The sequence below is a fragment of the Ranitomeya variabilis genome, chromosome 1, assembly GCF_051348905.1.
Source record: "Ranitomeya variabilis isolate aRanVar5 chromosome 1, aRanVar5.hap1, whole genome shotgun sequence".
Lineage (NCBI taxonomy): Eukaryota > Metazoa > Chordata > Amphibia > Anura > Dendrobatidae > Ranitomeya > Ranitomeya variabilis.
In genome coordinates this window covers 1,003,563,926-1,003,586,040 of record NC_135232.1, presented here as the reverse complement: position 1 = coordinate 1,003,586,040, position 22,115 = coordinate 1,003,563,926, and the positions used below count along the sequence as shown (strand labels likewise).

The window sequence follows — 22,115 nt, the reverse complement described above, 5'->3', positions numbered from 1 at the left end:
GATACTTTTTCAACAGATTAAACATGCTTTTTTACCTATATGTTCATGGAAATTTTAGAATCATATGAAGTTGAATTCATGTTTATGTACTTTCTTAATGTGAATACTATTTCAGAAATGTAGCAAAAAGTTCATGTTGATGTGCCTTCTTAATATGAAAACAATTTAAAAATGTTGGAAAATGCTTGAGAAATTTTATCTGAAAAGAAATCAACAAAAGATACATATGGCACATTGGAAGACTCTAATCCCCAGAAATGACTTGTAAAATAAAAATACCTTAGTGTTTCTTTGTACTTTTTGAATTAATGAAATCTGTTTAGCACAGTAAAATGCACATCATCGTAAAAAAAAGTCACCACGATATAAAACTGTGCAAAAATATTTCAGGTTTTATGTAAAAAAAAAAAAAAAAAAAAAAAAAAAAAGAGGGTGTGCTTTCCAAATGTAGGGGGTATAGCTCAGTGGTAGAGCATTTGACTGCAGATCAAGAGGTCCTTGGTTCAACTCCGAGTGCCCCCTCCAGATACTTTTTCAACAGATTAAACATGCTTTTTTACCTATATGTTCATGGAAATTTTAGAACCATATGAAGTTGAATTCATGTTTATGTACTTTTTAATGTGAATACTATTTCAGAAATGTAGCAAAAAGTTCATGTTGATGTGCCTTCTTAATATGAAAACAATTTAAAAATGTTGGGAAATGCTTGAGAAATTTTGTCTGAAAAGAAATCGACAAAAGATACATATGGCACATTGGAAGACTCTAATCCCCAGAAATGACTTGTAAAATAAAAATACCTTAGTGTTTCTTTGTACTTTTTGAATGAATGAAATCTGTTTAGCAAAGTAAAATGCACATTATCATAAAAAAAAGTCACCATGATATAAAATGCGCAAAAATATTTCAGTTTTTAAGTTAAAAAAAAAAAAAAAAAAAGAAAAGGGTGTGTTTTCCAAATGTAGGGGGTATAGCTCAGTGGTAGAGCATTTGACTGCAGATCAAGAGGTCCTTGGTTCAACTCCGAGTGCCCCCTCCAGATGCTTTTTCAACAGATTAAACATGCTTTTTTACCTATATGTTCATGGAAATTTTAGAACCATATGAAGTTGAATTCATGTTTATGTACTTTCTTAATGTGAATACTATTTCAGAAATGTAGCAAAAAGTTCATGTTGATGTGCCTTCTTAATATGAAAACAATTTAAAAATGTTGGAAAATGCTTGAGAAATTTTGTCTGAAAAGAAATCGACAAAAGATACATATGGCACATTGGAAGACTCTAATCCCCAGAAATGAGTTGTAAAATAACAGTACCTTAGTGTTTCTTTGTACTTTTTGAATTAATGAAATCTGTTTAGCAAAGTAAAATGCACATTATCATAAAAAAGTCACCATGATATAAACTGCGCAAAAATATTTCAGTTTTTACGTAAAAAAAAAAAAAAAAGAGGGTGTGTTTTCCAAATGTAGGGGGTATAGCTCAGTGGTAGAGCATTTGACTGCAGATCAAGAGGTCCTTGGCTCAACTCCGAGTGCCCCCTCCAGATACTTTTTCAACAGATTAAACATGCTTTTTTACCTATATGTTCATGGAAATTTTAGAACCATATGAAGTTGAATTCATGTTTATGTACTTTCTTAATGTGAATACTATTTCAGAAATGTAGCAAAAAGTTCATGTTGATGTGCCTTCTTAATATGAAAACAATTTAAAAATGTTGGAAAATGCTTGAGAAATTTTGTCTGAAAAGAAATCGACAAAAGATACATATGGCACATTGGAAGACTCTAATCCCCAGAAATGAGTTGTAAAATAAAAGTACCTTAGTGTTTCTTTGTACTTTTTGAATTAATGAAATCTGTTTAGCAAAGTAAAATGCACATTATCATAAAAAAAGTCACCATGATATAAACTGCGCAAAAATATTTCAGTTTTTACGTAAAAAAAAAAAAAAGAGGGTGTGTTTTCCAAATGTAGGGGGTATAGCTCAGTGGTAGAGCATTTGAGTGCAGATCAAGAGGTCCTTGGTTCAACTCCGAGTGCCCCCTCCAGATACATTTTCAACAGATTAAACATGCTTTTTTACCTATATGTTCATGGAAATTTTAGAATCATATGAAGTTGAATTCATGTTTATGTACTTTCTTAATGTGAATACTATTTCAGAAATGTAGCAAAAAGTTCATGTTGATGTGCCTTCTTAATATGAAAACAATTTAAAAATGTTGGAAAATGCTTGAGAAATTTTATCTGAAAAGAAATCGACAAAAGATACATATGGCACATTGGAAGACTCTAATCCCCAGAAATGAGTTGTAAAATAAAAATACCTTAGTGTTTCTTTGTACTTTTTGAATTAATGAAATCTCTTAAGCAAAGTAAAATGCACATTATCATAAAAAAAGTCACCACGATATAAACTGTGCAAAAATATTTCAGTTTTTACGTTAAAAAAAAAAAAGAGGGTGTGTTTTCCAAATGTGAGGGGTATAGCTCAGTGGTAGAGCATTTGACTGCAGATCAAGAGGTCTTTGGTTCAACTCCGAGTACCCCCTCCAGATACTTTTGCAACAGATTAAACATGCTTTTTTACCTATATGTTCATGGAAATTTTAGAACTATATGAAGTTGAATTCATGTTTATGTACTTTCTTAATGTGAATACTATTTCAGAAATGTAGACAAAAGTTCATGTTGATGTGCCTTCTTAATATGAAAACAATTTAAAAATGTTGGAAAATGCTTGAGAAATTTTGTCTGAAAAGAAATCGACAAAAGATACATATGGCACATTGGAAGACTCTAATCCCCAGAAATGACTTGTAAAATAAAAATACCTTAGTGTTTCTTTGTACTTTTTGAATTAATGAAATCTGTTTAGCAAAGTAAAATGCACATTATCTTAAAAAAAAGTCACCACGATATAAACTGCGCAAAAATATTTCAGTTTTTACGTAAAAAAAAAAAAAAAAGAGGGTGTGCTTTCCAAACGTAGGGGGTATAGCTCAGTGGTAGAGCATTTGACTGCAGATCAAGAGGTCCTTGGTTCAACTCCGAGTGCCCCCTCCAGATGCTTTTTCAACAGATTAAACATGCTTTTTTACCTATATGTTCATGGAAATTTTAGAACCATATGAAGTTGAATTCATGTTTATGTACTTTCTTAATGTGAATACTATTTCAGAAATGTAGCAAAAAGTTCATGTTGATGTGCCTTCTTAATATGAAAACAATTTAAAAATGTTGGAAAATGCTTGAGAAATTTTGTCTGAAAAGAAATCGACAAAAGATACATATGGCACATTGGAAGACTCTAATCCCCAGAAATGAGTTGTAAAATAACAGTACCTTAGTGTTTCTTTGTACTTTTTGAATTAATGAAATCTGTTTAGCAAAGTAAAATGCACATTATCATAAAAAAGTCACCATGATATAAACTGCGCAAAAATATTTCAGTTTTTACGTAAAAAAAAAAAAAAAAGAGGGTGTGTTTTCCAAATGTAGGGGGTATAGCTCAGTGGTAGAGCATTTGACTGCAGATCAAGAGGTCCTTGGCTCAACTCCGAGTGCCCCCTCCAGATACTTTTTCAACAGATTAAACATGCTTTTTTACCTATATGTTCATGGAAATTTTAGAACCATATGAAGTTGAATTCATGTTTATGTACTTTCTTAATGTGAATACTATTTCAGAAATGTAGCAAAAAGTTCATGTTGATGTGCCTTCTTAATATGAAAACAATTTAAAAATGTTGGAAAATGCTTGAGAAATTTTGTCTGAAAAGAAATCGACAAAAGATACATATGGCACATTGGAAGACTCTAATCCCCAGAAATGAGTTGTAAAATAAAAGTACCTTAGTGTTTCTTTGTACTTTTTGAATTAATGAAATCTGTTTAGCAAAGTAAAATGCACATTATCATAAAAAAAGTCACCATGATATAAACTGCGCAAAAATATTTCAGTTTTTACGTAAAAAAAAAAAAAAGAGGGTGTGTTTTCCAAATGTAGGGGGTATAGCTCAGTGGTAGAGCATTTGAGTGCAGATCAAGAGGTCCTTGGTTCAACTCCGAGTGCCCCCTCCAGATACAATTTCAACAGATTAAACATGCTTTTTTACCTATATGTTCATGGAAATTTTAGAATCATATGAAGTTGAATTCATGTTTATGTACTTTCTTAATGTGAATACTATTACAGAAATGTAGCAAAAAGTTCATGTTGATGTGCCTTCTTAATATGAAAACAATTTAAAAATGTTGGAAAATGCTTGAGAAATTTTATCTGAAAAGAAATCGACAAAAGATACATATGGCACATTGGAAGACTCTAATCCCCAGAAATGAGTTGTAAAATAAAAATACCTTAGTGTTTCTTTGTACTTTTTGAATTAATGAAATCTCTTAAGCAAAGTAAAATGCACATTATCATAAAAAAAAGTCACCACGATATAAACTGTGCAAAAATATTTCAGTTTTTACGTTAAAAAAAAAAAAAAAAAAAAGAGGGTGTGTTTTCCAAATGTGAGGGGTATAGCTCAGTGGTAGAACATTTGACTGCAGATCAAGAGGTCTTTGGTTCAACTCCGAGTACCCCCTCCAGATACTTTTTCAACAGATTAAACATGCTTTTTTACCTATATGTTCATGGAAATTTTAGAACCATATGAAGTTGAATTCATGTTTATGTACTTTCTTAATGTGAATACTATTTCAGAAATGTAGACAAAAGTTCATGTTGATGTGCCTTCTTAATATGAAAACAATTTAAAAATGTTGGAAAATGCTTGAGAAATTTTGTCTGAAAAGAAATCGACAAAAGATACATATGGCACATTGGAAGACTCTAATCCCCAGAAATGACTTGTAAAATAAAAATACCTTAGTGTTTCTTTGTACTTTTTGAATTAATGAAATCTGTTTAGCAAAGTAAAATGCACATTATCTTAAAAAAAAGTCACCACGATATAAACTGCGCAAAAATATTTCAGTTTTTACGTAAAAAAAAAAAAAAAAAGAGGGTGTGCTTTCCAAACGTAGGGGGTATAGCTCAGTGGTAGAGCATTTGACTGCAGATCAAGAGGTCCTTGGTTCAACTCCGAGTGCCCCCTTCAGATACTTTTTCAACAGATTAAACATGCTTTTTACCTATATGTTCATGGAAATTTTAGAACCATATGAAGTTGAATTCATGTTTATGTACTTTCTTAATGGGAATACTATTTCAGAAATGTAGCAAAAAGTTCATGTTGATGTGCCTTCTTAATATGAAAACAATTTAAAAATGTTGGAAAATGCTTGAGAAATTTTGTCTGAAAAGAAATCGACAAAAGATACATATGGCACATTGGAAGACTCTAATCCCCAGAAATGAGTTGTAAAATAATAGTACCTTAGTGTTTCTTTGTACTTTTTGAATTAATGAAATCTGTTTAGCAAAGTAAAATGCACATTATCATCAAAAAGTCACCATGATATAAACTGCGCAAAAATATTTCAGTTTTTACGTAAAAAAAAAAAAAAAAAAAGAGGGTGTGTTTTCCAAATGTAGGGGGTATAGCTCAGTGGTAGAGCATTTGACTGCAGATCAAGAGGTCCTTGGCTCAACTCCGAGTGCCCCCTCCAGATACTTTTTCAACAGATTAAACATGCTTTTTTACCTATATGTTCATGGAAATTTTAGAACCATATGAAGTTGAATTCATGTTTATGTACTTTATTAATGTGAATACTATTTCAGAAATGTAGCAAAAAGTTCATGTTGATGTGCCTTCTTAGTATGAAAACAATTTAAAAATGTTGGAAAATGCTTGAGAAATTTTGTCTGAAAAGAAATCGACAAAAGATACATATGGCACATTGGAAGACTCTAATCCCCAGAAATGAGTTGTAAAATAAAAGTACCTTAGTGTTTCTTTGTACTTTTTGAATTAATGAAATCTGTTTAGCAAAGTAAAATGCACATTATCATAAAAAAAGTCACCATGATATAAAATGCGCAAAAATATTTCAGTTTTTAAGTTAAAAAAAAAGAAAAAAAGGGTGTGTTTTCCAAATGTAGGGGGTATAGCTCAGTGGTAGAGCATTTGACTGCAGATCAAGAGGTCCTTGGTTTAACTCCGAGTGCCCCCTCCAGATGCTTTTTCAACAGATTAAACATGCTTTTTTACCTATATGTTCATGGAAATTTTAGAACCATATGAAGTTGAATTCATGTTTATGTACTTTCTTATTGTGAATACTATTTCAGAAATGTAGCAAAAAGTTCATGTTGATGTGCCTTCTTAATATGAAAACAATTTAAAAATGTTGGAAAATGCTTGAGAAATTTTGTCTGAAAAGAAATCGACAAAAGATACATATGGCACATTGGAAGACTCTAATCCCCAGAAATGAGTTGTAAAATAACAGTACCTTAGTGTTTCTTTGTACTTTTTGAATTAATGAAATCTGTTTAGCAAAGTAAAATGCAGATTATCATAAAAAAGTCACCATGATATAAACTGCGCAAAAATATTTCAGTTTTTATGTAAAAAAAAAAAAAAAGAGGGTGTGTTTTCCAAATGTAGGGGGTATAGCTCAGTGGTAGAGCATTTGACTGCACATCAAGAGGTCCTTGGCTCAACTCCGAGTGCCCCCTCCAGATACTTTTTCAACAGATTAAACATGCTTTTTTACCTATATGTTCATGGAAATTTTAGAACCATATGAAGTTGAATTCATGTTTATGTACTTTCTTAATGTGAATACTATTTCAGAAATGTAGCAAAAAGTTCATGTTGATGTGCCTTCTTAATATGAAAACAATTTAAAAATGTTGGAAAATGCTTGAGAAATTTTGTCTGAAAATAAATCGACAAAAGATACATATGGCACATTGGAAGACTCTAATCCCCAGAAATGAGTTGTAAAATAAAAGTACCTTAGTGTTTCTTTGTACTTTTTGAATTAATGAAATCTGTTTAGCAAAGTAAAATGCACATTATCATAAAAAAAGTCTCCATGATATAAACTGCGCAAAAATATTTCAGTTTTTACGTAAAAAAAAAAAAAGGAAGAGGGTGTGTTTTCCAAATGTAGGGGGTATAGCTCAGTGGTAGAGCATTTGACTGCAGATCAAGAGGTCCTTGGTTCAACTCCGAATGCCCCCTCCAGATACATCTTCAACAGATTAAACATGCTTTTTTACCTATATGTTCATGGAAATTTTAGAATCATATGAAGTTGAATTCATGTTTATGTACTTTCTTAATGTGAATACTATTTCAGAAATGTAGCAAAAAGTTCATGTTGATGTGCCTTCTTAATATGAAAACAATTTAAAAATGTTGGAAAATGCTTGAGAAATTTTATCTGAAAAGAAATCGACAAAAGATACATATGGCACATTGGAAGACTCTAATCCCCAGAAATGAGTTGTAAAATAAAAATACCTTAGTGTTTCTTTGTACTTTCTGAATTAATGAAATCTCTTAAGCAAAGTAAAATGCACATTATCATAAAAAAAGTCACCACGATATAAACTGTGCAAAAATAATTCAGTTTTTACGTTAAAAAAAAAAAAAAAAAAGAGGGTGTGTTTTCCAAATGTGAGGGGTATAGCTCGGTGGTAGAGCATTTGACTGCAGATCAAGAGGTCTTTGGTTCAACTCCGAGTGCCCCCTCCAGATACTTTTTCAACAGATTAAACATGCTTTTTTACCTATATGTTCATGGAAATTTTAGAACATATGAAGTTGAATTCATGTTTATGTACTTTCTTAGTGTGAATACTATTTCAGAAATGTAGACAAAAGTTCATGTTGATGTGCCTTCTTAATATGAAAACAATTTAAAAATGTTGGAAAATGCTTGAGAAATTTTGTCTGAAAAGAAATCGACAAAAGATACATATGGCACATTGGAAGACTCTAATCCCCAGAAATGACTTGTAAAATAAAAATACCTTAGTGTTTCTTTGTACTTTTTGAATTAATGAAATCTGTTTAGCAAAGTAAAATGCACATTATCTTAAAAAAAAGTCACCACGATATAAACTGCGCAAAAATATTTCAGTTTTTAAGTTAAAAAAAAAAAAAAAGGGTGTGTTTTCCAAATGTAGGGGGTATAGCTCAGTGGTAGAGCATTTGAGTGCAGATTAAGAGGTCCTTGGTTCAACTCCGAGTGCCCCCTCCAGATGCTTTTTCAACAGATTAAACATGCTTTTTTACCTATATGTTCATGGAAATTTTAGAACTATATGAAGTTGAATTCATGTTTATGTACTTTCTTAATGTGAATACTATTTCAGAAATGTAGCAAAAAGTTCATGTTGATGTGCCTTCTTAATATGAAAACAATTTAAAAATGTTGGAAAATGCTTGAGAAATTTTGTCTGAAAAGAAATCGACAAAAGATACATATGGCACATTGGAAGACTCTAATCCCCAGAAATGAGTTGTAAAATAAAAATACCTTAGTGTTTCTTTGTACTTTTTGAATTATTGAAATCTGTTTTGCAAAGTAAAATGCACATTATCATAAAAAAAGTCACCACGATATAAACTGCGCAAAAATATTTCAGTTTTTACGTAAAAAAAAAAGAAGAGGGTGTGTTTTCCAAATGTAGGGGGTATAGCTCAGTGGTAGAGCATTTGACTGCAGATCAAGAGGTCCTTGGTTCAACTCCGAGTGCCCCCTCCAGATACTTTTTCAACAGATTAAACATGCTTTTTTACCTATATGTTCATGGAAATTTTAGAACCATATGAAGTTGAATTCATGTTTATGTACTTTCTTAATGTGAATACTATTTCAGAAATGTAGCAAAAAGTTCATGTTGATGTGCCTTCTTAATATGAAAACAATTTAAAAATGTTGGAAAATGCTTGAGAAATTTTGTCTGAAAAGAAATCGACAAAAGATACATATGGCACATTGGAAGACTCTAATCCCCAGAAATGAGTTGTAAAATAAAAATACCTTAGTGTTTCTTTGTACTTTTTGAATTATTGAAATCTGTTTTGCAAAGTAAAATGCACATTATCATAAAAAAAGTCACCACGGTATAAACTGCGCAAAAATATTTCAGTTTTTACATAAAAAAAAAGAAGAGGGTGTGTTTTCCAAATGTAGGGGGTATACCTCAGTGGTAGAGCATTTGACTGCAGATCAAGAGGTCCTTGGTTCAACTCCGAGTGCCCCCTCCAGATACTTTGTCAACAGATTAAACATGCTTTTTTACCTATATGTTCATGGAAATTTTAGAACCATATGAAGTTGAATTCATGTTTATGTACTTTCTTAATGTGAATACTCTTTCAGAAATGTAGCAAAAAGTTCATGTTGATGTGCCTTCTTAATATGAAAACAATTTAAAAATGTTGGAAAATGCTTGAGAAATTTTGTCTGAAAAGAAATCGACTAAAGATACATATGGCACATTGGAAGACTCTAATCCCCAGAAATGAGTTGTAAAATAAAAATACCTTAGTGTTTCTTTGTACTTTTTGAATTAATGAAATCTGTTTAGCAAAGTAAAATGCACATTATCATAAAAAAAGTCACCATGATATAAACTGCGCAAAAATATTTCAGTTTTTACGTAAAAAAAAAAAAAAGAGAGTGTGTTTTCCAAATGTAGGGGGTATAGCTCAGTGGTAGAGCATTTGACTGCAGATCAAGAGGTCCTTGGTTCAACTCCGAGTGCCCCCTCCAGATACTTTTTCAACAGATTAAACATGCTTTTTTACCTATATGTTCATGGAAATTTTAGAACCATATGAAGTTGAATTCATGTTTATGTACTTTCTTAATGTGAATACTATTTCAGAAATGTAGCAAAAAGTTCATGTTGATGTGCCTTCTTAATATGAAAACAATTTAAAAATGTTGGAAAATGCTTGAGAAATTTTGTCTGAAAAGAAATCGACAAAAGATACATATGGCACATTGGAAGACTCTAATCCCCAGAAATGAGTTGTAAAATAAAAATACCTTAGTGTTTCTTTGTACTTTTTGAATTATTGAAATCTGTTTTGCAAAGTAAAATGCACATTATCATAAAAAAAGTCACCACGATATAAACTGCGCAAAAATATTTCAGTTTTTACATAAAAAAAAAAGAAGAGGGTGTGTTTTCTAAATGTAGGGGGTATAGCTCAGTGGTAGAGCATTTGACTGCAGATCAAGAGGTCCTTGGTTCAACTCCGAGTGCCCCCTCCAGATACTTTGTCAACAGATTAAACATGCTTTTTTACCTATATGTTCATGGAAATTTTAGAACCATATGAAGTTGAATTCATGTTTATGTACTTTCTTAATGTGAATACTCTTTCAGAAATGTAGCATAAAGTTCATGTTGATGTGCCTTCTTAATATGAAAACAATTTAAAAATGTTGGAAAATGCTTGAGAAATTTTGTCTGAAAAGAAATCGACAAAAGATACATATGGCACATTGGAAGACTCTAATCCCCAGAAATGAGTTGTAAAATAAAAATACCTTAGTGTTTCTTTGTACTTTTTGAATTAATGAAATCTCTTAAGCAAAGTAAAATGCACATTATCATAAAAAAAGTCACCACGATATAAACTGTGCAAAAATATTTCAGTTTTTACGTTAAAAAAAAAAAAAAAAAGAGGGTGTGTTTTCCAAATGTGAGGGGTATAGCTCGGTGGTAGAGCATTTGACTGCAGATCAAGAGGTCTTTGGTTCAACTCCGAGTGCCCCCTCCAGATACTTTTTCAACAGATTAAACATGCTTTTTTACCTATATGTTCATGGAAATTTTAGAACATATGAAGTTGAATTCATGTTTATGTACTTTCTTAATGTGAATACTATTTCAGAAATGTAGACAAAAGTTCATGTTGATGTGCCTTCTTAATATGAAAACAATTTAAAAATGTTGGAAAATGCTTGAGAAATTTTGTCTGAAAAGAAATCGACAAAAGATACATATGGCACATTGGAAGACTCTAATCCCCAGAAATGACTTGTAAAATAAAAATACCTTAGTGTTTCTTTGTACTTTTTGAATTAATGAAATCTGTTTAGCAAAGTAAAATGCACATTATCTTAAAAAAAAGTCACCACGATATAAACTGCGCAAAAATATTTCAGTTTTTAAGTTAAAAAAAAAAAAAAAGGGTGTGTTTTCCAAATGTAGGGGGTATAGCTCAGTGGTAGAGCATTTGACTGCAGATCAAGAGGTCCTTGGTTCAACTCCGAGTGCCCCCTTCAGATGCTTTTTCAACAGATTAAACATGCTTTTTTACCTATATGTTCATGGAAATTTTAGAACCATATGAAGTTGAATTCATGTTTATGTACTTTCTTAATGTGAATACTATTTCAGAAATGTAGCAAAAAGTTCATGTTGATGTGCCTTCTTAATATGAAAACAATTTAAAAATGTTGGAAAATGCTTGAGAAATTTTGTCTGAAAAGAAATCGACAAAAGATACATATGGCACATTGGAAGACTCTATTCCCCAGAAATGAGTTGTAAAATAATAGTACCTTAGTGTTTCTTTGTACTTTTTGAATTAATGAAATCTGTTTAGCAAAGTAAAATGCACATTATCATAAAAAAGTCACCATGATATAAACTGCGCAAAAATATTTCAGTTTTTACGTAAAAAAAAAAAAAAAAGAGGGTGTGTTTTCCAAATGTAGGGGGTATAGCTCAGTGGTAGAGCATTTGACTGCAGATCAAGAGGTCCTTGGCTCAACTCCGAGTGCCCCCTCCAGATACTTTTTCAACAGATTAAACATGCTTTTTTACCTATATGTTCATGGAAATTTTAGAACCATATGAAGTTGAATTCATGTTTATGTACTTTCTTAATGTGAATACTATTTCAGAAATGTAGCAAAAAGTTCATGTTGATGTGCCTTCTTAATATGAAAACAATTTAAAAATGTTGGAAAATGCTTGAGAAATTTTGTCTGAAAAGAAATCGACAAAAGATACATATGGCACATTGGAAGACTCTAATCCCCAGAAATGAGTTGTAAAATAAAAGTACCTTTGTGTTTCTTTGTACTTTTTGAATTAATGAAATCTGTTTAGCAAAGTAAAATGCACATTATCATAAAAAAAGTCACCATGATATAAACTGCGCAAAAATATTTCAGTTTTTACGTAAAAAAAAAAAAAAGAGGGTGTGTTTTCCAAATGTAGGGGGTATAGCTCAGTGGTAGAGCATTTGAGTGCAGATCAAGAGGTCCTTGGTTCAACTCCGAGTGCCCCCTCCAGATACATTTTCAACAGATTAAACATGCTTTTTTACCTATATGTTCATGGAAATTTTAGAATCATATGAAGTTGAATTCATGTTTATGTACTTTCTTAATGTGAATACTATTTCAGAAATGTAGCAAAAAGTTCATGTTGATGTGCCTTCTTAATATGAAAACAATTTAAAAATGTTGGAAAATGCTTGAGAAATTTTATCTGAAAAGAAATCGACAAAAGATACATATGGCACATTGGAAGACTCTAATCCCCAGAAATGAGTTGTAAAATAAAAATACCTTAGTGTTTCTTTGTACTTTTTGAATTAATGAAATCTCTTAAGCAAAGTAAAATGCACATTATCATAAAAAAGTCACCATGATATAAACTGCGCAAAAATATTTCAGTTTTTACGTTAAAAAAAAAAAAAAAAAAAAAGAGGGTGTGTTTTCCAAATGTAGGGAGTATAGCTCAGTGGTAGAGCATTTGACTGCAGATCAAGAGGTCCTTGGTTCAACTCCGAGTGCCCCCTCCAGATGCTTTTTCAACAGATTAAACATGCTTTTTTACCTATATGTTCATGGAAATTTTAGAACCATATGAAGTTGAATTCATGTTTATGTACTTTCTTAATGTGAATACTATTTCAGAAATGTAGCAAAAAGTTCATGTTGATGTGCCTTCTTAATATGAAAACAATTTAAAAATGTTGGAAAATGCTTGAGAAATTTTGTCTGAAAAGAAATCGACAAAAGATACATATGGCACATTGGAAGACTCTAATCCCCAGAAATGAGTTGTAAAATAAAAATACCTTAGTGTTTCTTTGTACTTTTTGAATTAATGAAATCTGTTTAGCAAAGTAAAATGCTCATTATCATAAAAAAAGTCACCACGATATAAACTGCGCAAAAATATTTCAGTTTTTACGTTAAAAAAAAAAAAAGAGGGTGTGTTTTCCAAATGTAGGGGGTATAGCTCAGTGGTAGAGCATTTGACTGCAGATCAAGAGGTCCTTGGTTCAACTCCGAGTGCCCCCTCCAGATGCTTTTTCAACAGATTAAACATGCTTTTTTACCTATATGTTCATGGAAATTTTAGAACTATATGAAGTTGAATTCATGTTTATGTACTTTCTTAATGTGAATACTATTTCAGAAATGTAGCAAAAAGTTCATGTTGATGTGCCTTCTTAATATGAAAACAATTTAAAAATGTTGGAAAATGCTTGAGAAATTTTGTCTGAAAAGAAATCGACAAAAGATACATATGGCACATTGGAAGACTCTAATCCCCAGAAATGAGTTGTAAAATAAAAATACCTTAGTGTTTCTTTGTACTTTTTGAATTATTGAAATCTGTTTTGCAAAGTAAAATGCACATTATCATAAAAAAAGTCACCACGATATAAACTGCGCAAAAATATTTCAGTTTTTACGTAAAAAAAAAAGAAGAGGGTGTGTTTTCCAAATGTAGGGGGTATAGCTCAGTGGTAGAGCATTTGACTGCAGATCAAGAGGTCCTTGGTTCAACTCCGAGTGCCCCCTCCAGATACTTTGTCAACAGATTAAACATGCTTTTTTACCTATATGTTCATGGAAATTTTAGAACCATATGAAGTTGAATTCATGTTTATGTACTTTCTTAATGTGAATACTCTTTCAGAAATGTAGCAAAAAGTTCATGTTGATGTGCCTTCTTAATATGAAAACAATTTAAAAATGTTGGAAAATGCTTGAGAAATTTTGTCTGAAAAGAAATCGACAAAAGATACATATGGCACATTGGAAGACTCTAATCCCCAGAAATGAGTTGTAAAATAAAAATACCTTAGTGTTTCTTTGTACTTTTTGAATTAATGAAATCTGTTTAGCAAAGTAAAATGCACATTATCATAAAAAAAGTCACCATGATATAAACTGCGCAAAAATATTTCAGTTTTTACGTAAAAAAAAAAAAAAAGAGTGTGTGTTTTCCAAATGTAGGGGGTATAGCTCAGTGGTAGAGCATTTGACTGCAGATCAAGAGGTCCTTGGTTCAACTCCGAGTGCCCCCTCCAGATACTTTTTCAACAGATTAAACATGCTTTTTTACCTATATGTTCATGGAAATTTTAGAACCATATGAAGTTGAATTCATGTTTATGTACTTTCTTAATGTGAATACTATTTCAGAAATGTAGCAAAAAGTTCATGTTGATGTGCCTTCTTAATATGAAAACAATTTAAAAATGTTGGAAAATGCTTGAGAAATTTTGTCTGAAAAGAAATCGACAAAAGATACATATGGCACATTGGAAGACTCTAATCCCCAGAAATGAGTTGTAAAATAAAAATACCTTAGTGTTTCTTTGTACTTTTTAAATTATTGAAATCTGTTTTGCAAAGTAAAATGCACATTATCATAAAAAAGTCACCACGATATAAACTGCGCAAAAATATTTCAGTTTTTACGTAAAAAAAAAAGAAGAGGGTGTGTTTTCCAAATGTAGGGGGTATAGCTCAGTGGTAGAGCATTTGACTGCAGATCAAGAGGTCCTTGGTTCAACTCCGAGTGCCCCCTCCAGATACTTTTTCAACAGATTAAACATGCTTTTTTACCTATATGTTCATGGAAATTTTAGAACCATATGAAGTTGAATTCATGTTTATGTACTTTCTTAATGTGAATACTATTTCAGAAATGTAGCAAAAAGTTCATGTTGATGTGCCTTCTTAATATGAAAACAATTTAAAAATGTTGGAAAATGCTTGAGAAATTTTGTCTGAAAAGAAATCGACAAAAGATACATATGGCACATTGGAAGACTCTAATCCCCAGAAATGAGTTGTAAAATAAAAATACCTTAGTGTTTCTTTGTACTTTTTGAATTATTGAAATCTGTTTTGCAAAGTAAAATGCACATTATCATAAAAAAAGTCACCACGATATAAACTGCGCAAAAATATTTCAGTTTTTACGTAAAAAAAAAAGAAGAGGGTGTGTTTTCCAAATGTAGGGGGTATAGCTCAGTGGTAGAGCATTTGACTGCAGATCAAGAGGTCCTTGGTTCAACTCCGAGTGCCCCCTCCAGATACTTTTTCAACAGATTAAACATGCTTTTTTACCTATATGTTCATGGAAATTTTAGAACCATATGAAGTTGAATTCATGTTTATGTACTTTCTTAATGTGAATACTATTTCAGAAATGTAGCAAAAAGTTCATGTTGATGTGCCTTCTTAATATGAAAACAATTTAAAAATGTTGGAAAATGCTTGAGAAATTTTGTCTGAAAAGAAATCGACAAAAGATACATATGGCACATTGGAAGACTCTAATCCCCAGAAATGAGTTGTAAAATAAAAATACCTTAGTGTTTCTTTGTACTTTTTGAATTATTGAAATCTGTTTTGCAAAGTAAAATGCACATTATCATAAAAAAAGTCACCACGATATAAACTGCGCAAAAATATTTCAGTTTTTACATAAAAAAAAAAGAAGAGGGTGTGTTTTCCAAATGTAGGGGGTATAGCTCAGTGGTAGAGCATTTGACTGCAGATCAAGAGGTCCTTGGTTCAACTCCGAGTGCCCCCTCCAGATACTTTGTCAACAGATTAAACATGCTTTTTTACCTATATGTTCATGGAAATTTTAGAACCATATGAAGTTGAATTCATGTTTATGTACTTTCTTAATGTGAATACTCTTTCAGAAATGTAGCAAAAAGTTCATGTTGATGTGCCTTCTTAATATGAAAACAATTTAAAAATGTTGGAAAATGCTTGAGATATTTTGTCTGAAAAGAAATCGACAAAAGATACATATGGCACATTGGAAGACTCTAATCCCCAGAAATGAGTTGTAAAATAAAAATACCTTAGTGTTTCTTTGTACTTTTTGAATTAATGAAATCTGTTTAGCAAAGTAAAATGCACATTATCATAAAAAAAGTCACCATGATATAAACTGCGCAAAAATATTTCAGTTTTTACGTAAAAAAAAAAAAAAAGAGTGTGTGTTTTCCAAATGTAAGGGGTATAGCTCAGTGGTAGAGCATTTGACTGCAGATCAAGAGGTCCTTGGTTCAACTCCGAGTGCCCCCTCCAGATACTTTTTCAACAGATTAAACATGCTTTTTTACCTATATGTTCATGGAAATTTTAGAACCATATGAAGTTGAATTCATGTTTATGTACTTTCTTAATGTGAATACTATTTCAGAAATGTAGCAAAAAGTTCATGTTGATGTGCCTTCTTAATATGAAAACAATTTAAAAATGTTGGAAAATGCTTGAGAAATTTTGTCTGAAAAGAAATCGACAAAAGATACATATGGCACATTGGAAGACTCTAATCCCCAGAAATGAGTTGTAAAATAAAAATACCTTAGTGTTTCTTTGTACTTTTTAAATTATTGAAATCTGTTTTGCAAAGTAAAATGCACATTATCATAAAAAAAGTCACCACGATATAAACTGCGCAAAAATATTTCAGTTTTTACGTAAAAAAAAAAAGAAGAGGGTGTGTTTTCCAAATGTAGGGGGTATAGCTCAGTGGTAGAGCATTTGACTGCAGATCAAGAGGTCCTTGGTTCAACTCCGAGTGCCCCCTCCAGATACTTTTTCAACAGATTAAACATGCTTTTTTACCTATATGTTCATGGAAATTTTAGAACCATATGAAGTTGAATTCATGTTTATGTACTTTCTTAATGTGAATACTATTTCAGAAATGTAGCAAAAAGTTCATGTTGATGTGCCTTCTTAATATGAAAACAATTTAAAAATGTTGGAAAATGCTTGAGAAATTTAGTCTGAAAAGAAATCGACAAAAGATACATATGGCAAATTGGAAGACTCTAATCCCCAGAAATGAGTTGTAAAATATAAGTACCTTAGTGTTTCTTTGTACTTTTTGAATTAATGAAATCTGTTTAGCAAAGTAAAATGCACATTATCATAAAAAAAGTCACCATGATATAAACTGCGCAAAAATATTTCAGTTTTTACGTAAAAAAAAAAAAAAAGAGGGTGTGTTTTTCAAATGTAGGGGGTATATCTCAGTGGTAGAGCATTTGACTGCAGATCAAGAGGTCCTTGGTTCAACTCCGAGTGCCCCCTCCAGATACTTTTTCAACAGATTAAACATGCTTTTTTACCTATATGTTCATGGAAATTTTAGAACCATATGAAGTTGAATTCATTTTTATGTACTTTCTTAATGTGAATACTATTTCAGAAATGTAGCAAAAAGTTCATGTTGATGTGCCTTCTTAATATGAAAACAATTTAAAAATGTTGGAAAATGCTTGAGAAATTTTGTCTGAAAAGAAATCGACAAAAGATACATATGGCACATTGGAAGACTCTAATCCCCAGAAATGAGTTGTAAAATAAAAATACCTTAGTGTTTCTTTGTACTTTTTGAGTTAATGAAATCTGTTTAGCAAAGTAAAATGCACATTATCATAAAAAAAAGTCACCACGATATAAACTGTGCAAAAATATTTCAGTTTTTACGTTGTTAAAAAAAAAAAAAAAAAAAAAAAAAGAGGGTGTGTTTTTCAAATGTAGGGGGTATATCTCAGTGGTAGAGCATTTGACTGCAGATCAAGAGGTCCTTGGTTCAACTCCGAGTGCCCCCTCCAGATACTTTTTCAACAGATTAAACATGCTTTTTTACCTATATGTTCATGGAAATTTTAGAACCTTATGAAGTTGAATTCATTTTTATGTACTTTCTTAATGTGAATACTATTTCAGAAATGTAGCAAAAAGTTCATGTTGATGTGCCTTCTTAATATGAAAACAATTTAAAAATGTTGGAAAATGCTTGAGAAATTTTGTCTGAAAAGAAATCGACAAAAGATACATATGGCACATTGGAAGACTCTAATCCCCAGAAATGAGTTGTAAAATAAAAATACCTTAGTGTTTCTTTGTACTTTTTGAATTATTGAAATCTGTTTTGCAAAGTAAAATGCACATTATCATAAAAAAAGTCACCACGATATAAACTGCGCAAAAATATTTCAGTTTTTACGTAAAAAAAAAAGAAGAGGGTGTGTTTTCCAAATGTAGGGGGTATAGCTCAGTGGTAGAGCATTTGACTGCAGATCAAGAGGTCCTTGGTTCAACTCCGAGTGCCCCCTCCAGATACTTTTTCAACAGATTAAACATGCTTTTTTACCTATATGTTCATGGAAATTTTAGAACCATATGAAGTTGAATTCATGTTTATGTACTTTCTTAATGTGAATACTATTTCAGAAATGTAGCAAAAAGTTCATGTTGATGTGCCTTCTTAATATGAAAACAATTTAAAAATGTTGGAAAATGCTTGAGAAATTTTGTCTGAAAAGAAATCGACAAAAGATACATATGGCACATTGGAAGACTCTAATCCCCAGAAATGAGTTGTAAAATAAAAATACCTTAGTGTTTCTTTGTACTTTTTGAATTATTGAAATCTGTTTTGCAAAGTAAAATGCACATTATCATAAAAAAAGTCACCACGATATAAACTGCGCAAAAATATTTCAGTTTTTACATAAAAAAAAAAGAAGAGGGTGTGTTTTCCAAATGTAGGGGGTATAGCTCAGTGGTAGAGCATTTGACTGCAGATCAAGAGGTCCTTGGTTCAACTCCGAGTGCCCCCTCCAGATACTTTGTCAACAGATTAAACATGCTTTTTTACCTATATGTTCATGGAAATTTTAGAACCATATGAAGTTGAATTCATGTTTATGTACTTTCTTAATGTGAATACTCTTTCAGAAATGTAGCAAAAAGTTCATGTTGATGTGCCTTCTTAATATGAAAACAATTTAAAAATGTTGGAAAATGCTTGAGATATTTTGTCTGAAAAGAAATCGACAAAAGATACATATGGCACATTGGAAGACTCTAATCCCCAGAAATGAGTTGTAAAATAAAAATACCTTAGTGTTTCTTTGTACTTTTTGAATTAATGAAATCTGTTTAGCAAAGTAAAATGCACATTATCATAAAAAAAGTCACCATGATATAAACTGCGCAAAAATATTTCAGTTTTTACGTAAAAAAAAAAAAAAAGAGTGTGTGTTTTCCAAATGTAAGGGGTATAGCTCAGTGGTAGAGCATTTGACTGCAGATCAAGAGGTCCTTGGTTCAACTCCGAGTGCCCCCTCCAGATACTTTTTCAACAGATTAAACATGCTTTTTTACCTATATGTTCATGGAAATTTTAGAACCATATGAAGTTGAATTCATGTTTATGTACTTTCTTAATGTGAATACTATTTCAGAAATGTAGCAAAAAGTTCATGTTGATGTGCCTTCTTAATATGAAAACAATTTAAAAATGTTGGAAAATGCTTGAGAAATTTTGTCTGAAAAGAAATCGACAAAAGATACATATGGCACATTGGAAGACTCTAATCCCCAGAAATGAGTTGTAAAATAAAAATACCTTAGTGTTTCTTTGTACTTTTTAAATTATTGAAATCTGTTTTGCAAAGTAAAATGCACATTATCATAAAAAAAGTCACCACGATATAAACTGCGCAAAAATATTTCAGTTTTTACGTAAAAAAAAAAAGAAGAGGGTGTGTTTTCCAAATGTAGGGGGTATAGCTCAGTGGTAGAGCATTTGACTGCAGATCAAGAGGTCCTTGGTTCAACTCCGAGTGCCCCCTCCAGATACTTTTTCAACAGATTAAACATGCTTTTTTACCTATATGTTCATGGAAATTTTAGAACCTTATGAAGTTGAATTCATTTTTATGTACTTTCTTAATGTGAATACTATTTCAGAAATGTAGCAAAAAGTTCATGTTGATGTGCCTTCTTAATATGAAAACAATTTAAAAATGTTGGAAAATGCTTGAGAAATTTTGTCTGAAAAGAAATCGACAAAAGATACATATGGCACATTGGAAGACTCTAATCCCCAGAAATGAGTTGTAAAATAAAAATACCTTAGTGTTTCTTTGTACTTTTTGAGTTAATGAAATCTGTTTAGCAAAGTAAAATGCACATTATCATAAAAAAAAGTCACCACGATATAAACTGTGCAAAAATATTTCAGTTTTTACGTTGTTAAAAAAAAAAAAAAAAAAAAAGAGGGTGTGTTTTTCAAATGTAGGGGGTATATCTCAGTGGTAGAGCATTCGACTGCAGATCAAGAGGTCCTTGGTTCAACTCTGAGTGCCCCCTCCAGATACTTTTTCAACAGATTAAACATGCTTTTTTACCTATATGTTCATGGAAATTTTAGAACCATATGAAGTTGAATTCATGTTTATGTACTTTCTTAATGTGAATACTATTTCAGAAATGTAGCAAAAAGTTCATGTTGATGTGCCTTCTTAATATGAAAACAATTTAAAAATGTTGGAAAATGCTTGAGAAATTTTGTCTGAAAAGAAATCGACAAAAGATACATATGGCACATTGGAAGACTCTAATCCCCAGAAATGAGTTGTAAAATAAAAGTACCTTAGTGTTTCTTTGTACTTTTTGAATCAATGAAATCTGTTTAGCAAAGTAAAATGCACATTATCATAAAAAAAGTCACCATGATATAAACTGCGCAAAAATATTTCAGTTTTTACGTAAAAAAAAAAAAAAAGAGTGTGTGTTTTCCAAATGTAGGGGGTATAGCTCAGTGGTAGAGCATTTGACTGCAGATCAAGAGGTCCTTGGTTCAACTCCGAGTGCCCCCTCCAGATACTTTTTCAACAGATTAAACATGCTTTTTTACCTATATGTTCATGGAAATTTTAGAACCATATGAAGTTGAATTCATTTTTATGTACTTTCTTAATGTGAATACTATTTCAGAAATGTAGCAAAAAGTTCATGTTGATGTGCCTTCTTAATATGAAAACAATTTAAAAATGTTGGAAAATGCTTGAGAAATTTTGTCTGAAAAGAAATCGACAAAAGATACATATGGCACATTGGAAGACTCTAATCCCCAGAAATGAGTTGTAAAATAAAAATACCTTAGTGTTTCTTTGTACTTTTTGAATTAATGAAATCTGTTTAGCAAAGTAAAATGCTCATTATCATAAAAAAAGTCACCACGATATAAACTGCGCAAAAATATTTCAGTTTTTACGTAAAAAAAAAAAAAAGAGGGTGTGTTTTCCAAATGTAGGGGGTATAGCTCAGTGGTAGAGCATTTGACTGCAGATCAAGAGGTCCTTGGTTCAACTCCGAGTGCCCCCTCCAGATACTTTTTCAACAGATTAAACATGCTTTTTTACCTATATGTTCATGGAAATTTTAGAACCATATGAAGTTGAATTCATGTTTATGTACTTTCTTAATGTGAATACTATTTCAGAAATGTAGCAAAAAGTTCATGTTGATGTGCCTTCTTAATATGAAAACAATTTAAAAATGTTGGAAAATGCTTGAGAAATTTTGTCTGAAAAGAAATCGACAAAAGATACATATGGCACATTGGAAGACTCTAATCCCCAGAAATGAGTTGTAAAATAAAAATACCTTAGTGTTTCTTTGTACTTTTTGAATTATTGAAATCTGTTTTGCAAAGTAAAATGCACATTATCATAAAAAAAGTCACCACGATATAAACTGCGCAAAAATATTTCAGTTTTTACATAAAAAAAAAAGAAGAGGGTGTGTTTTCCAAATGTAGGGGGTATAGCTCAGTGGTAGAGCATTTGACTGCAGATCAAGAGGTCCTTGGTTCAACTCTGAGTGCCCCCTCCAGATACTTTGTCAACAGATTAAACATGCTTTTTTACCTATATGTTCATGGAAATTTTAGAACCATATGAAGTTGAATTCATGTTTATGTACTTTCTTAATGTGAATACTCTTTCAGAAATGTAGCAAAAAGTTCATGTTGATGTGCCTTCTTAATATGAAAACAATTTAAAAATGTTGGAAAAT

The 22,115-nt window shown here is 31.3% G+C and overlaps 20 non-coding genes across 20 annotated transcripts; all 20 read left to right on the top strand.

Moving 5' to 3' along the window:
• Window positions 1-450: 450 nt before the first annotated feature.
• TRNAC-GCA (transfer RNA cysteine (anticodon GCA)) lies at window positions 451-522 on the top strand. Its single transcript has one exon. It is a non-coding gene; the product is annotated as a tRNA-Cys (tRNA).
• A 445-nt stretch (window positions 523-967) lies between these two features.
• Window positions 968-1,039, top strand: TRNAC-GCA (transfer RNA cysteine (anticodon GCA)). Its single transcript has one exon. It is a non-coding gene; the product is annotated as a tRNA-Cys (tRNA).
• Window positions 1,040-3,002: 1,963 nt separating this feature from the next.
• TRNAC-GCA (transfer RNA cysteine (anticodon GCA)) lies at window positions 3,003-3,074 on the top strand. Its single transcript has one exon. It is a non-coding gene; the product is annotated as a tRNA-Cys (tRNA).
• Window positions 3,075-5,047: 1,973 nt separating this feature from the next.
• On the top strand, window positions 5,048-5,119 carry TRNAC-GCA (transfer RNA cysteine (anticodon GCA)). Its single transcript has one exon. It is a non-coding gene; the product is annotated as a tRNA-Cys (tRNA).
• A 3,496-nt stretch (window positions 5,120-8,615) lies between these two features.
• On the top strand, window positions 8,616-8,687 carry TRNAC-GCA (transfer RNA cysteine (anticodon GCA)). The gene has a single exon. It is a non-coding gene; the product is annotated as a tRNA-Cys (tRNA).
• Window positions 8,688-9,629: 942 nt separating this feature from the next.
• Window positions 9,630-9,701, top strand: TRNAC-GCA (transfer RNA cysteine (anticodon GCA)). Its single transcript has one exon. It is a non-coding gene; the product is annotated as a tRNA-Cys (tRNA).
• Window positions 9,702-10,136: 435 nt separating this feature from the next.
• TRNAC-GCA (transfer RNA cysteine (anticodon GCA)) lies at window positions 10,137-10,208 on the top strand. Its single transcript has one exon. It is a non-coding gene; the product is annotated as a tRNA-Cys (tRNA).
• A 948-nt stretch (window positions 10,209-11,156) lies between these two features.
• TRNAC-GCA (transfer RNA cysteine (anticodon GCA)) lies at window positions 11,157-11,228 on the top strand. Its single transcript has one exon. It is a non-coding gene; the product is annotated as a tRNA-Cys (tRNA).
• A 1,968-nt stretch (window positions 11,229-13,196) lies between these two features.
• On the top strand, window positions 13,197-13,268 carry TRNAC-GCA (transfer RNA cysteine (anticodon GCA)). The gene has a single exon. It is a non-coding gene; the product is annotated as a tRNA-Cys (tRNA).
• A 435-nt stretch (window positions 13,269-13,703) lies between these two features.
• TRNAC-GCA (transfer RNA cysteine (anticodon GCA)) lies at window positions 13,704-13,775 on the top strand. The gene has a single exon. It is a non-coding gene; the product is annotated as a tRNA-Cys (tRNA).
• A 437-nt stretch (window positions 13,776-14,212) lies between these two features.
• Window positions 14,213-14,284, top strand: TRNAC-GCA (transfer RNA cysteine (anticodon GCA)). The gene has a single exon. It is a non-coding gene; the product is annotated as a tRNA-Cys (tRNA).
• A 434-nt stretch (window positions 14,285-14,718) lies between these two features.
• On the top strand, window positions 14,719-14,790 carry TRNAC-GCA (transfer RNA cysteine (anticodon GCA)). The gene has a single exon. It is a non-coding gene; the product is annotated as a tRNA-Cys (tRNA).
• Window positions 14,791-15,225: 435 nt separating this feature from the next.
• Window positions 15,226-15,297, top strand: TRNAC-GCA (transfer RNA cysteine (anticodon GCA)). Its single transcript has one exon. It is a non-coding gene; the product is annotated as a tRNA-Cys (tRNA).
• A 435-nt stretch (window positions 15,298-15,732) lies between these two features.
• TRNAC-GCA (transfer RNA cysteine (anticodon GCA)) lies at window positions 15,733-15,804 on the top strand. Its single transcript has one exon. It is a non-coding gene; the product is annotated as a tRNA-Cys (tRNA).
• A 945-nt stretch (window positions 15,805-16,749) lies between these two features.
• Window positions 16,750-16,821, top strand: TRNAC-GCA (transfer RNA cysteine (anticodon GCA)). The gene has a single exon. It is a non-coding gene; the product is annotated as a tRNA-Cys (tRNA).
• A 1,468-nt stretch (window positions 16,822-18,289) lies between these two features.
• On the top strand, window positions 18,290-18,361 carry TRNAC-GCA (transfer RNA cysteine (anticodon GCA)). Its single transcript has one exon. It is a non-coding gene; the product is annotated as a tRNA-Cys (tRNA).
• A 435-nt stretch (window positions 18,362-18,796) lies between these two features.
• On the top strand, window positions 18,797-18,868 carry TRNAC-GCA (transfer RNA cysteine (anticodon GCA)). Its single transcript has one exon. It is a non-coding gene; the product is annotated as a tRNA-Cys (tRNA).
• Window positions 18,869-19,813: 945 nt separating this feature from the next.
• Window positions 19,814-19,885, top strand: TRNAC-GCA (transfer RNA cysteine (anticodon GCA)). The gene has a single exon. It is a non-coding gene; the product is annotated as a tRNA-Cys (tRNA).
• A 957-nt stretch (window positions 19,886-20,842) lies between these two features.
• On the top strand, window positions 20,843-20,914 carry TRNAC-GCA (transfer RNA cysteine (anticodon GCA)). Its single transcript has one exon. It is a non-coding gene; the product is annotated as a tRNA-Cys (tRNA).
• Window positions 20,915-21,350: 436 nt separating this feature from the next.
• Window positions 21,351-21,422, top strand: TRNAC-GCA (transfer RNA cysteine (anticodon GCA)). The gene has a single exon. It is a non-coding gene; the product is annotated as a tRNA-Cys (tRNA).
• The last annotated feature ends 693 nt before the right edge of the window (window positions 21,423-22,115 follow it).